The sequence below is a fragment of the Cryptomeria japonica genome, chromosome 8 (assembly GCF_030272615.1).
Source record: "Cryptomeria japonica chromosome 8, Sugi_1.0, whole genome shotgun sequence".
Classification (NCBI taxonomy): Eukaryota; Viridiplantae; Streptophyta; class Pinopsida; order Cupressales; family Cupressaceae; genus Cryptomeria; species Cryptomeria japonica.
The window spans coordinates 561,556,199-561,568,659 of record NC_081412.1 but is presented as its reverse complement, the minus strand read 5'-3'; the positions used below and the strand labels follow the sequence as shown (position 1 = coordinate 561,568,659).

At 38.3% G+C, this 12,461-nt stretch overlaps 1 pseudogene; it reads left to right on the top strand.

Moving 5' to 3' along the window:
• The first annotated feature begins 3,936 nt into the window (after positions 1–3,936).
• Positions 3,937–8,475, top strand: LOC131067052 (uncharacterized; annotated as a pseudogene).
• Positions 8,476–12,461: the final 3,986 nt, after the last annotated feature.

The window sequence follows — 12,461 nt, the reverse complement described above, 5'->3', positions numbered from 1 at the left end:
AACAATCTCCCCCTTTGGCATTTATAGCAACATATGAATATGAAAAACAATCAATGCAAAGGAATAAATCAACAACGACAAACACCAACAAAGTCCCCCTAAGATCATGCACACAAAGAACCAAAGATAAGGCAATATTTCATATGCTTCTCTCCCCCTTTGACAACAATGCCAAAGATATAAACTGATCAAGCTTCTCTCCCCAAACCAGATAAACTCTCCCTCTAAGAAGGAAAAACTCTCCCCCTTAGGATAAACTCGTAGATCTTAACAACACACTGACTACTTGGACTAAGTAGCAGCACCAACTCACCAACCTAGATAAGAAGATAAGACTCTAAAGTCCACCAGATTGATGCATCTCAATGCACCTAGTTCTCATTAGGAGGGGCAGAGACCCCTAACTTGTCTTTCAGATACACAAATGTATGTGTAGGCAAAGGCTTAGTGAAAATATTGACAATCTGATCCTTTGTAGATACATACTCCAATTTTACTTCCTCATCACTGACTTTCTCCCTCAAAAAGTGATACTTAATTAATATATGCTTTGTTTTAGAATGCAGTACCAGATTCTTGGAAATATCAATAACACTTGAATTGTCACAGTAAATAACAATAGGCTCATCATACACAATTCTTATGTCTTTCAACATCTACTTCATCCAAACTACTTGAGTACAGTTTCTAGCAGCAACAATGTATTCAATTTTAGTAGTAGATAGAGATATAGCATCTTGTTTTTTACTTGCCCATGAAATCAACTTCTTCCCTAAAAAGAAAGCTCCACTGGTAGTGCTCTTCCGATCATCTACATCACCTGCCCAATCAGCATCAATATAGGCACATATCATGAAATCATCATTCTTCGGATACCATAAACCATAGTCAACAGTCCCCTTCAAATATCTAAAAATCCTCTTCATAGCAATAACATGAGTCTCTTTAGGATTAGCTTGAAATATAGCACCTAGACAAACAACATGCATAATATTCGGTCTAGTTTGAGTTAGGTACAACAGTCCACCAACCATAGTTCTATACAAGGTCTGATTAACTTTTTGAGATTCATCATTCTTAGACAGCTTGCATCTAGTCACCATAGGAGTTCCAACAGGTTTAGAATTAGCTAACCCAAGTTTATTCAACAATTCCTTCACATACTTAGATTGAGAAATGAAAATACCTTTATCGATCTGAGTAATCTGCAATCCTAAGAAGAATTTGATCTCACCTATCATAGACATCTCAAATTTATTTTGCATATCATCAGCAAACTTCATACTCAAATCATCATCACCTCCAAAAATAATGTCATCCACAAATTGTTGGTATTATGGATGTGTTGCATTGGTTTTGTCATTGATGTCAACACTTGAAGATCTTTGGTTATGTTCACCGGCATGTTCAATGACTTATGCACGGTCATCGGTATCTGGTTCACTGACCGGTTATATTGTTCACCGGCACTGAGGATAATCTATTAACATCTGGAGATTACTTGGTTATGTCGAAGACATTGTTTGGACACTTGGTTTTGGTGATTTGTTCATTGGTCTAATCGGGTTTGCATATTTGTTGTTACCGACAAATAGGTCCAGGATATGCACCGGCAAGAAGATCAGCATGACACATTATGGAGATGATTTGTTATTGTTGTAAATGCATTGAGCTGACATCATGCATCACATATTGACTCATTTGTAATTGATTTTATTGTAATATCTTAGTGAGCCAACCTACACAATTGGTCTTAGGTTTTGGTATATATGTAAGATCTCATTTATGAGATTATGTAGTGGTTGTGGTAGAGTATGGAAAAGGATTGTAACAAGGTATATGTGAATATAAGAAGAGATATACACGCATACATCATTCAAGATTCAAGGAGGCTTTTGAAGAAGGCAATCTGAGCTTAACCGGTATTGAATCCAGCATATGAAGATGCTATTTTGAGCAGTACATTATCATTGGATTTAACCATCCAATTGTAGTCAGTGTGACTCCCATTTTGTGATTGAGCAGTGAGCTCTAGGCAGTTGGCCTTTCTGCATGTGCAGACCCCATTTGTACACACATACTATCTGCAGTAGTATCATCTGATTGTGGGTAAGGTTTCCCACCGTGGTTTTTCCCCTTACAGGGTTTTCATGTACAAATAAATGTGTTATGTGTTGTGTATGTTATTTGTGTTTCTGTTTCATGCATTAAACTTCACCGGTATTGCAATTAAATACTAAATTGTCTACCAACATTAAATTTTGGTTTACTGGTATTATGCACTAAGTTTGGTTAAGTTATATTTGGTTGAAATTAATAGACAACTGACTCACCCCCCCTCTCAGTTGCCTCCGGGACCTAACACAAACACTTCAACAATCAAGATGTTATCATTCTCAACCTTAAATTATAAGTTACTTATAGCAATACCTTTTCAAAATCCCAACTTCATCAAATACTTATATAATCTAGCATACCGGGCTCTAGGGGCTTGTGTCAGTCCATACAATTCTTTCTTTTGTTTGCACACCGTGTCTCTTTCATCTGATAATGAAAATCCTTTTGAATGCTCACTATAGACTTCCTCTTCCAAATCTCCATTCAAAAAGGCTGACTTGACATCCATCTGATATACCTTGAAATTATTGTAAGTAGCATATGCAAGCAATAGTCTAACAACTTCAATTATAGCTACTGAAGCAAAAGTCTCATCATAATCAATACCTTCCATCTGAGAGCATCCCTTACAAACCAATCTTGCTTTATTTCTTACCACTTCACCGACTTCATTTAATTTATTCTGCAACACCCATTTAGTGCCAGTCACATTCTTGTCTTTAGGTCTCAGAACAAGCTCCCATGTGTTATTCTTCTCAACCTGATCCAACTCTTCTTCCATAGCTTTTATCCAATTCTCATCCTTACATGCTTCAGCAACAACTTTAGGTTCAATCTTGGAAATCAGGCATATCTCTTTAGCAACAAGTCTTCTTCTATTCATCACACCTTTATTATTATCACCAATAATCTAATTTTTATAATGATTCAATTTCACATACCTCATAGTCTTTGGATTATTCCGATTCTCAGGCTCTTGAACTTCTTCACTGGCAACAGCAATATTCAGATCAACTATCTCCATCGGATCATTCTGCTTTAGGATTTTGGTCTGGACAAGCTTTGAAATAGCATCTTCATCATCAAAATCATATCTGCATGCTATGATCTACTTTCAATGACATTAATCGACCATCACATTTTCACTTTCCACTATCTTCTTTGACCTCTTATCGTAACACCAGTAGGCGTTGCTCTTAGTAGAATATCCCAAGAAGATTCCTTCATCACATTTTGCATCAAACTTTCCTATATCCTCATCTCTTTTGATATAACATTTGCTTCCAAAAACTCTAAAATATATAACTATAGGAACTTGACCAAACCATAGCTCACAAGGAGTCTTACCAGAATCTCCTTTTATATGCACCCAGTTGAATGTGTAAACAACAGTGCTAACAACTTCTTTCCAAAAGGTTTATGCAACATTTCCTTCAATCAACATCGTTCTAGCAGCATCCAAGATTGTTTTATTCTTCCTTTCAACAACCCCATTTTGCTGAGGGGTTCTAGGAGAACATAATTGTCTTCTAATTTCATTCCTCATAGAATGTATCAAACTCACTGTTGGGACTGATTATAATTGAGCCACATTGAAAATTACGTCTTCGCGATTAAATGCGAAAATTGTGACGTAATTGCCTGAAGGATGTAAAATGCAATTTTATGATCCGAAAACGATGCCGATCGTTCCCAAAGGTATGTTTGAGGTCCGTGAAGCATTCCAGAGGTCAGTGGCATGAAAACGGAAATTTTTTTAGTCGGACCCACTTCAGGGCCCGACCTGGCTCATGCCCGTGCATTAATTTTAATGGCGAAATGTTCTTTTTCCTGGCTATATATGCATCTCCATGTCAGTTTGATTGTAATTCGCCAGCAGCATGGGGAGATGAATCTGTTTCGGCTTCTCTTGAGAGTGCTGCATTTTGGGTCAAAGAATTACCTTATGTTATGTCTTTGAGTGGCTACTGGAATTTCTTTCTAGTTCCAAATCCTGAAGAAGCTCCTCAGAAGTTTATGAGATCAGCTTTGACGACTCTACATGGGGAACCTTGCCAGTTCCATCAAATTGGCAAATGCATGGTTTTGATATTCCAATTTACACAAACACTGAGTATCCATTTCCACTGAATCCACCATTTGTCAGCACTGAAAACACCACTGGATGCCAATCGAAAATCTTTCATTCTTCCGGATGAATGGAGAGGTCGTCGTGTGTTTTTACACTTTGAGGCGGTTGATTCAACATTCTATGCTTGGATAAATGGTGTACTTGTGGGGTACAGCCAGGATAGTCGGCTTCCTGCAGAATTTGAGATCACTGAAATTTGTTATGAACCTGGTTCTTCCAAGGAAAATATATTAGCGGTTCAAGTGATAAGGTGGAGTGATGGGTCTTATCTGGAAGATCAAGATCATTGGTGGCTATCTGGTATTCACCGTGATGATGCAGATGTGAGTTGTTGTAATGATGAAACAAATGTGCATAGAGACGTGAGCACTGTTGATTTAATACCTTTATCAAATTGGGACAATGTTTACAGCTCAGAGGATGAAGCCAAGAAAAATGGAAATGAAGAAGGTTCACTAAGTAGTGAACAAATTTCAGAGCTCTTAGCTGCTGATTTTCAGAGGTATGCATCCAAAAATGTGCCCAATCTCTCATGCCCAACCAGTACTTGTTTAGATATTGATGATATTTTTGAGGGTGTGAAGTATGATACATATGCTATTGATTCTTTCCCTATTTTTGATTTGAGTGATGGACAAGATGAAGATGCATATATGCTTGATAGGTGTGATAATGTAGATTTATATGTTGATATGAACTCAGATTTTGGTATGCATTGTGTGGATCTTGCTGTTAAAAAGAATGACAAATTTGAAGTAGTTTTCTCAGATTTGCAAGGAGGAAACGAACCATTGGCAAGTAAAAATCATGTACTTTCATGTGTGCAAAATGCTGATAGTTTCTGTGATCAGCAAGTGGAAGTGCAGTCATGTTATGAGGAAGTTTTCCTCTCTAGTTTGCAAGCTGTCATTGTGGAAGAGTGTTCATCATTTGAGCAAACTAGTAATATAGATGTGCCTGATGTTTTCAACTTTCAGAATGAGTTAGACTACTTTTCATTTCAGCTGGGAAAGAATGGTAAAGAGTATGACACTCTTATGTCACCTAGTGATCGGTCCTTTCAGCATGTGTTTGATTTTCAGAGATATCATGATTATGAACATGCTGCTGATTATGTTTTATGTGATCAGCTGATTGGAAATGGAAGTGTTTTTGATCAGGCAGATTGGAATGATGATCTCAACTTACCTCCGATTAGTGGAAATGAAAATCAAGTGTTTGACAGAGGTAAGAATTGATTTCAGTTTTGATGGCCTGGGGCCATTGATAAGTTGTATATTTCGTACAGTTGCTTTGCTTTCAGTTGTGTGGTTTTCAATAAAGTGCCCTGCTGTTTGGGTAGAATAAGGAAGCCTTGTTTTGAGAAGAGAAGAATGACCCGTCTTTTGGGTGGTCTGCTTAACCAAAGATATCTGGATTCTTGTGTTGATCTCGCAATCAACCATCCCCAATCAGAGCCACTGTTGGGACTGATTAAAATTGAGTCAATTTTATAGGCCCATTTCAAATTTTTGCTCTGCATACCTAAATAAGTCAGTTTGAATGGCCTAGTCTGCGAGAGGGCAGAGTAGAGCTGGTTGATTTTCAGAGGGTAAGGCTCGGGATTCATGTCCCACACCTTTCATTTGGCCTATTCAGTGATGTACAACTTTCAAAATTCAGTTTGGATAAGTTTATGAGGTACCTGTTTTGAGGGGTGAGCTGGAAGTGCACTTTAGGCACAAATGCAGATTTTATTGAGTAGCCTACTTTGAGCGATTACATCTTTTGCCCTGTTGATCGTCATGAAGAAATTCAAATTGGATTCAATTCTATGCATAAATGTGAGTGAGCTCGCAAATTTTCAAGTCTTAACGAATCCATTTGCTCAGTTTTTGAAGCCAATTCCGTTTGCAGTTTGTGTGTTTTGGCAAGTCCCTGTTTCGACAGCTAGTCGGAGCCCTGTTTCGCATAAGTGTAAAAATTGCCTCAGTAAGCATCATGCCAAAATGTTTCTTCCAGGTTGATGTCAGTATAAGTGGTGAGCTACATTTCAAATTTCAAGCCTTTATCAATCCGTTTGATCGTTTTCAAAAGAGCTCATTTTGCCATCAAATTCAGTTATCCGCACTCCAGTGTTATATCAGTTAATGTAGCCATTTTGGTAAGCGCTTCGTTTGCATCCTGTCAATCTGGTGACTGAACTGAGAATTCAAAGATTTAATATGTACTTAAAGGTACCTATGTTCCGAATTTGAGGACCCACGGAGGTCGTTTGATATTTTTAAGAAAGGCATCATGTGTTGCCAGAACATTGACTTCATCAGGTCCGCAGTGTCGACAAAGCCAGTTGGCCGTTTTCGGAAATTAATATCTCTTCGCTCAGGACTCATTTTGAGAAACCGTTTGGTAGAAGTCATCCTTGTATATCAGAGTACACGCCTGTCAGACGGCGAGCTCCAAAAAGGTGTTTTGACCACATTGAAAATTACGTCTTCGCGATTAAATGCGAAAATTGTGACGTAATTGCCTGAAGGATGTAAAATGCAATTTTATGATCCGAAAACGACGCCGATCGTTCCCAAAGGTATGTTTGAGGTCCGTGAAGCATTCCAGAGGTCAGTGGCATGAAAACGGAAATTTTTTTAGTCGGACCCACTTCAGGGCCCGACCTGGCTCATGCCCGTGCATTAATTTTAATGGCGAAATGTTCTTTTTCCTGGCTATATATGCATCTCCATGTCAGTTTGATTGTAATTCGCCAGCAGCATGGGGAGATGAATCTGTTTCGGCTTCTCTTGAGAGTGCTGCATTTTGGGTCAAAGAATTACCTTATGTTATGTCTTTGAGTGGCTACTAGAATTTATTTCTAGTTCCAAATCTTGAAGAAGCTCCTCAGAAGTTTATGAGATCAGCTTTGACGACTCTACATGGAGAACCTTGCCAGTTCCATCAAATTGGCAAATGCATGGTTTTGATATTCCAATTTACACAAACACTGAGTATCCATTTCCACTGAATCCACCATTTGTCAGCACTGAAAACACCACTGGATGCCAATCAAAAATCTTTCATTCTTCCGGATGAATGGAGAGGTCGTCGTGTGTTTTTACACTTTGAGGCGGTTGATTCAGCATTCTATGCTTGGATAAATGGTGTACTTGTGGGGTACAGCCAGGATAGTCGGCTTCCTGCAGAATTTGAGATCACTGAAATTTGTTATGAACCTGGTTCTTCCAAGGAAAATATATTAGCGGTTCAAGTGATAAGGTGGAGTGATGGGTCTTATCTGGAAGATCAAGATCATTGGTGGCTATCTGGTATTCACCGTGATGTTATTCTTCTGTCAAAGCCACAGGTGTCTATATCAGATTACTTTTTTAAGACACATGTGACTGAAGATTTTTCTTCTGCAGACATCCAAGTTCAATTGGTAGTTGAAGCGCAAAGAAAAATTGTTGAAAGTGGTGATCTAGCCCTTTATTCAGCAGAAGCTTGTCTTTGTGATTCACGGAAATTGTTCAAGGACAGTGACCATTTTGATTTACATTCAACAGAATTTACTTGGTTAAATCCCTGCCAAAAGATTGAAAATAAAGTTGGTACTCAGGGTTATGGTATGCTAAGTGGAACAATTCAAAGCCCAAGTCTGTGGTCTGCAGAACATCCAGCCCTGTATATTCTTCTAGTTATGCTGAAAGACTCATCAGGCAATTTGATAGACTGTGAAGCTTGCCAAGTTGGCATTCGGAAGATTTCGTTCAGACCAAAAGAATTACTTGTCAATGGGAAACCGATTCTCATATGTGGAGTCAATAGACATGAACATCATCCACGAGTGGGGAAAAACTAACATCGAATCTTGCATGATTAAGGACTTGGTTCTTATGAAGCAACATAACATTAATGCTGTAAGAAATAGCCATTATCCACAGCATCCTCGTTGGTATGAGCTATGTGACCTTTTTGGAATGTACATGATTGATGAAGCAAATATAGAAACACATGGTTTTTATTCTTCAATACCACTTAGCCAAAAAACACATCCTACCTCACAGCCGATCTGGGCACATTCCATGTTGGACCGTGTAATAAACATGATGGAAAGAGACAAAAACCATTCATGCATTATATCATGGTCACTAGGAAATGAATCTGGCTATGGACCAAATCATTCATCTTCAGCAGGTTGGCTGCGTGAAAGAGATCCCACAAGAGCACTACATTATAAGGGTGGCTACCGTTGAACTTGGTGCTGCTCGGGTAAACAAAGAAAGTGCAGAAGTCCGTGATTGTAAATTTGAACCGTGTGACTTGCTATGGTCGTAGTTTCGCGTAACATCGCACTGAAACGGAACGCTGTGCGTCTGTCTGTGTGTGTTGAATCTTCTATGAGGCTATATTTAGCAAAGGGAGTTTTGGTTTTTACTGAAACGGAAAAGAATAGCAAATGATTGTTGACAATTTGTGTGGAACAGGGGAAATCGAGCTGGCTTTTCCAAGCAATGTAAGCTTCAAAAAATCACCATGAAAGCACTCAGGGAAAGTAAAAAATGAAGTCCCAGGCTTAATCATTATCCCACATGCACTGGGAAATGTTCTTTTTTAATGTTTATATACAAAAACGCACATTATCATAATGTCTAAGCCTTAAAGGCTTTTGACATAAGACGCCCATGGGCGCCTAAGGTGGGCCCACGCGTGAACACGTTTCCCGAGGCGAATGAAAAATTGACTGGACGAAACCCAAGGTGGACTCCACGCAGGCACGCTTTCCGAGGCAAAGAGGTGAAATTTTGCAGACGAAGGCGGGGTTAACGAGCGAGCATGTTCGAGAGAGATCGACGGCTCGCGCTATTTCGCGAAGGAAGATGCACGAAGTTTAAACCCAGCGAAATAGCGAAAATGAACGTGAGCCGTCCACGTGTCGTGATATGTGGCAGTTCAGCAAGCGGGTCCCGGTGAGGTGGCATCCAGTGGCGATGGCGTGGCATACGAGTAAGCAATCCAGTGGCGATGACGTGGCGGTCAAGTGGCAAAGGATGAGGTGTCATCCCAGGTGGCGCCTAGTAGACTTCATCGACCAATCAGATCCCGCCACGTGGCAAGACGTCAGAGCACAAATGGAAGCAAAAAATTTAAATTTAAAATTGTTTATTATATAGTTTTAGACTATATAAATAAATGAAAAATTTAAATGTTTGAGCATATTGGGGAATTAATTCGCCCAGGACTCAATTTTGGGCCAAAGTGTAAAGTGTTATATATTTTCGGAAAGCTCTCGGAGCGAGGAATCCGATTATGCAGTTAATTTGGACAAATGTGGGATATTTTAGAAGCAGTTTCCACGGGAACAAAATTCAGTTAGAGAGGAGAGACACTTGGCAATTTTTAGTTGTGAATTTGTTTTTCTTCCCTCCTCTTTTTATTCCCGATTCTTCTCAGTTGTAAGGGTTCCAGAAATTTGGAGAAATGCTCCAGATTTGATGGCTTCCATTTCTGAATGTCATGACCCAAATTTGTAATTGCTTTTTGTTTGTTTCAGGGTATAGAGATTGCAGGGCAATGTTGTAAATGTGATTCTAGTTGCAGGACTTGCTTGTGTCAAGCATGAGTAAATTCCTCATAGTATTGTCTCTATGTAGGTATTTCATTATTATGAATTGAATCCTCAAGGAGGATAAGATTTGTCAATTTCAAAGAAATTGTATGATTGTTTATAGGTATCCTTCAAGGAAGGTTTTAAACTCTGTAGTCAATCATAAATGATGAAATATATTTCCAGATCTGATAAAATTGTGAATGAATCAAATAGTGCATTAATATAAGGTATTGATGCATGAATATCTTGTTTAAGGAAAATAAGCTTGCACCTATGATTCATATTTGTAGTTATGTCTGTGACTCTGTTGCCCAATGAACAAGGCACTGGTCTTGCAAGTTTGGGGATGGTTTCAGATCAACATTTTAAAAGATAAATCTATTTCCCTTTGTGTTTAGGGGTGTGTGTTCCATTCTTTCCAAGCTCTATTTCATCCTATTGTCTATACAGATCTAGCCAATCTGTAATGTTTCCTAATATGTTGAGCTTGTGAAATGATCTATCTGCTTAATGTTGATGCAGTTATGTGTCTGTAATTGTTGTATTCAATGCATCAAGAGGGTGTCCCCCCCTAGGTCTAGCAGAACTTGAAGTGCAGGAGGATCAATTAGGATCCTATGTTATGTTGTCCAAGCCCTAATGTGTTTTGTAGACTGAAATTGGCCATTTCATAGAAAGATTTGCAGGTGTTCTTGGGTTATCACTTTTGGTGAACAACACTCACTAGACGTGAATTCTCCTCCTCTGTCAAATCTTAGACACTTCAACTTCAATCATGTCTTAGTCTCCACTTTTGCTTTGAATATTTTTAATTTCTCCAATGCTTTTGATTTCTCCCTTAGAAAAGTCACCCATGTCATTTTAGAGTAATCATCAATCAACAACTTGAAATACATGTCACCCTACATGCTTCTCACTCTTGTAGGACCACACAAGTCATTATGCACAAGATCTAATAGTCTATTAGATGTATACAACTTACTTCTATATGATATTCTTGTTTTCTTTCCCAACTGACATTCTTTACATACTAGATTAGAGGGCTTCACAATTTTAGGCAAATCTCTAACAACTTGAGTAGAACTTATCCTTATCATGCAGTCAAATTAACATGACACATCCTTCTATGCCACAACCAACTTTCATCAATCTAAGCAATCAAACAAATTTTCTCACCGACATTCAAGTGAAAGATATTACCTTTAGTTTTAGTCCCTATTGCAATACCGGAGGCATTCAAAATATAACATTTACCATTCTTGAATTGCAAATCATATCTCTTGTCAACCATCTGTCCAACACTCAAAAGATTATGCTTTAAACCTTCAACATATAAGACATCATCAATATTATTCTTACCATCAAAAGATATTAAACCTCTCCCACGAATCACACAAGCTTTTATCATCCCCAAATCTTACTATACCACCATCATACCTTTCCATATTCACAATTTTACTTTTATCACCTATCATATGATGTGAAAAACCGTTGTCAATTACCCATTCATCTTTCTCTTCAATCTTAGCAGACAAGGCTTTCTCCTCAACAATGCAGCTTGTAGGATTCACTGGTACCGGATCATCTTCCTTGATAGCAATAAATACAAATTCATCTTTTGAATTCTCATTGTCTGACTCCTCATCTATCACACCTTCATCAACAACATAATAACATCTATTCTGATTTTTGTACTTCCGATTAGGCTTATAGGGCTTGTCATACTTACCATGCTTTTCATATCTATCATGCTTCTCATATCTATCACGTCTTTCAAATTTATCATGCTTATCGTATCTAGACATTCTTTCAGGACACCTAGAAGCAAAGTGTCATATCTTATTACAAGAGAAACATTTCAAAGGTAAATTTCCATCATACTTACAAGCTTCTTTAGACAATCTCCAAGCAATAAATGCTTTAAGCTCATCCAACTCCCTTTCCTACTCTTCCATCTCTCTCATCTCTCTTTCATATCTAGAAACACTAGATGAACTCTATTACCGCGTCAGTTATTCTTCATGGCGAGAGTGGGTCATCTTTTCCTTTTTATGTTGGAGTCCTAGTTCATTCCATATTACCTTGGTTCAAGTCTTTAAATGCGGCCTCAAATCCTTTCTCTAGTCATTTAAGTCAAGTTCAGATAATTCATTGAACTCCTTGAACACATCGAACCGTTCTGAACCGGGTTCAAGATGTTCATTTTGGTTCAATAGGTTCCAAGGCGTTCAGAAAAGGTTCTTCGTACTAACATTTTCTCTAAGTTTTTGCAGCGGCTCTTTAATAAAGTTTTTCCTGTTCGGTGATATAACATTTGTGTTGAACATGTTGAACCAAGTTCAAAGGGTTCAAATATGTTCAACGTGTTCAACACGGCAAAGTGGTCAATAGTTTGATGCAGCGTACCTCTTGAACTACTTGAACACTCAAGAAGTTGGTTCAAGATGTTCATACGGGTTCAATGCTGGTGGGTCCCGTGGTTTATAATGTTTTGAGAAGTGCATTTATTGCTAAATATGGAAAGGCATAACCATATTGTAAAGTGATGTCATTCTTTGGCTTTTTCGAAGTAAGTGAACATTTTGGGAACTAGCAGTTTCTTAAAGTACGCCGCCACGCATCCAATGCATG